At 41.5% G+C, this 2565-nt stretch overlaps 1 long non-coding RNA gene across 1 annotated transcript; it reads right to left on the bottom strand.

The window, feature by feature from the left end:
- Positions 1-123: 123 nt before the first annotated feature.
- LOC116062636 lies at positions 124-399 on the bottom strand. Its single transcript, XR_004108057.2, has 2 exons — positions 276-399; positions 124-211 (listed from the first exon to the last, which is right to left on the bottom strand). It is a non-coding gene; the product is annotated as an uncharacterized LOC116062636 (long non-coding RNA).
- Between the last annotated feature and the right edge of the window lie 2166 nt (positions 400-2565).

The following is a 2565-nucleotide window of genomic DNA, read 5'->3' as shown; positions in this document are numbered from 1 at the left end:
CTCTAACGAGCCATCATGATGCCTCTACAGCTCATCTATAATCTCTATCATTGATTCACTTTCAGTTTGTTCAGCAGACAGAAACAGATCTCTGCTGACAGATGACTCTCTTCCACTTGTTTATTATCTGAAGAGTTAGGGAACAGTTCACATTTGGGTTTAAAATTAGACAGAAACTGGTTCACTGAGCTGGACAAAAACAAATCAGTAACTGGACTTTTAATGTATAGTAAATAACACAAAATGAAATACAGAAAACATTTGAACACTTGCACATCTTTCCCATTTTAGTTTACTGAATACTATCTGTTATAAACAGCGCCCACGCATCTGATAAAATATTAACACAATAATTAGATTTCTCTCTGAGAGTTATTGTTGAGATCAATACAACTCTCATGTGTGAATGCTAAATATGAAATTCGCTCGAGCAGATGTTAGCTTAGCTTAGCATAAAGACTGGAAACAGGGGGAAACTGCTAGCCTAGCTTAGCATAAAGACTGGAAACAGCTAGCTTGGTTTAGCATAAAGACTGGAAACAGGGGGAAACAGCTAGCCTAGCTTAACATAAAGACTGGAAACAGCTAGCCTGACTCCGTCCAAAGGTAAACCTACCAGATATGAGTGGTGATGATCTTTTTATCCAAAATGTCCAGATAGAAAATAAAAGTGTATATTTTGTCGGACCTTTCTGTGATACAAGAGGAGAATGCAACTGTAATAACACTTCATAATAACTAATAATAATTCATATAGTCCACTGGTTTAATGAACTGGTCACTTCTTATTCTTAAAACTGATGTGTTGTGTTCTTTATTTATCTGATTTCCTTTACTATATAATCAACGAAGCATTCAAAAATAAAAGACATATTGTCACAAAAACAGTGTCTGGTCCTGCTGTTGTTTTCTAAAAGGGACAAATCATTAATATTTACCCTGGGGGCTTGAACTCACAACCTTTGAGTCTAAAGACAAGAGCTGATCTCAGTGAGGTATTGGCCAGGTGATGAGACAACTGGCTTCATGACATCAAATAGACAATGTGCAGGACTGCTTCAAAATGTTGATGTTGAAATACTGTCACTAATTTCACTTTGTCTAGTAAGGTCTGTTATTTACTTTATTTATTAAGTCGACCCAGGTCAATGGAATTGCAAAGCAAATGCAGGATTATAATATATATATATATATATAAAATAATAATACTGTCAAAAATGTATTAAACACTAGTAAGATATTAGAATGTCTGTCTATTTTTTAATATGTTGCAATGTTATATCCCCTTAACAAAATGTATATGGGACAACAAGACCCCAAGGATTAAGCTGTCCATGTCATGTTTAAAAGGGCTGTTAGGACTTCCAAATTTTCTATGGTACTACTGGGCTTGCCAAGTTAGAAATATTATAAGTTGGAAGCTGGGAACTAGTTCTCTTTGGGTAGCACTGGAATCACTAACATGCTATCCATTGGAGATCACAACAATATTTTATGTTAATAAATTGCAGTCCCTGATGAATGTTGATGGGTTCCCCCTTTACAAGCCACATTGAAAGATTGGCAGGATTGTAATAGGTATCTGAGTACAGAAGGTCATGTAAGCTAAAACTCTCCTATTGCATTTAATCCCAACTTTCTAGCTCTCTCTCAAACTGACTTTTGAAACTGGTCACTTCATGGTTTGAAAACGTTTTCGGATATGTTTGATGAAGACTCTGAGTCCGTTAAATCCTTTACTGCTACTTGTGCAGAATATCAAATTCCTAGAACATCCATCCATCCATCTTCGTCCGCTTATCCGGTATCGGGTCACGGGGGTAGCAGCTCCAGCAGGGGACCCCAAACTTCCCTTTCCCAAGCCACATTAACCAGCTCCGACTGGGGGATCCTGAGGCGTTCCCATGCCAAGTTATAATCCCTCCACCTAGTCCTGGGTCTTCCCCGAGTCCTCCTCCCAACTGGACGTGCCTGGAACACCTCCCTAGGAAGGTGTCCAGGGGGAATCCTTACCAGATGCCCGAACCACCTCAACTGGCTCCTCTCCTCCAGATCCACAAAGCACACGTAGACCGGTTGGGCATACTCCCAGGCTCCCTCCACGATCCGTGCAAGAGTAAAGATCTGGTCCGTTGTTCCACGACCAGGACGGAATCCACATTGTTCCTCTTCGACTATTGACCGAACCCTCCTTTCCAGCACCTTGGAGTAGACTTTACCAGGGAGGCTGAGAAGTGTGATACCCCTATAATTGGCACACACCCTCTGGTCCCCCTTTTTGAAAAGGGGAACCACCACCCCGGTCTGCCACTCCTTAGGCACCGTCCCAGACTTCCACGCAATGTTGAAGAGGCGTGTCAACCAAGACAACCCCTCCACACCCAGAGCTTTAAGCATTTCTGGACGGATCTCATCAATCCCTGGGGCTTTGCCACTGTGGAGTTGTTTAACTACCTCAGCAACTTCCACCAGGGAAATTGACGACAATCCCCCATCATCCTCCAGCTCTCTACCATAGAGGGCGTATTAGTCAGATTTAGGAGTTCCTCAAAGTGCTCCTTCCAC

Source organism: Sander lucioperca, chromosome 8 (genome assembly GCF_008315115.2).
Source record: "Sander lucioperca isolate FBNREF2018 chromosome 8, SLUC_FBN_1.2, whole genome shotgun sequence".
In the NCBI taxonomy this organism is placed as follows: Eukaryota; Metazoa; Chordata; class Actinopteri; order Perciformes; family Percidae; genus Sander; species Sander lucioperca.
The sequence above is the reverse complement of the archived record's forward strand: the minus strand, read 5'-3'. Positions and strand labels throughout refer to the sequence as shown.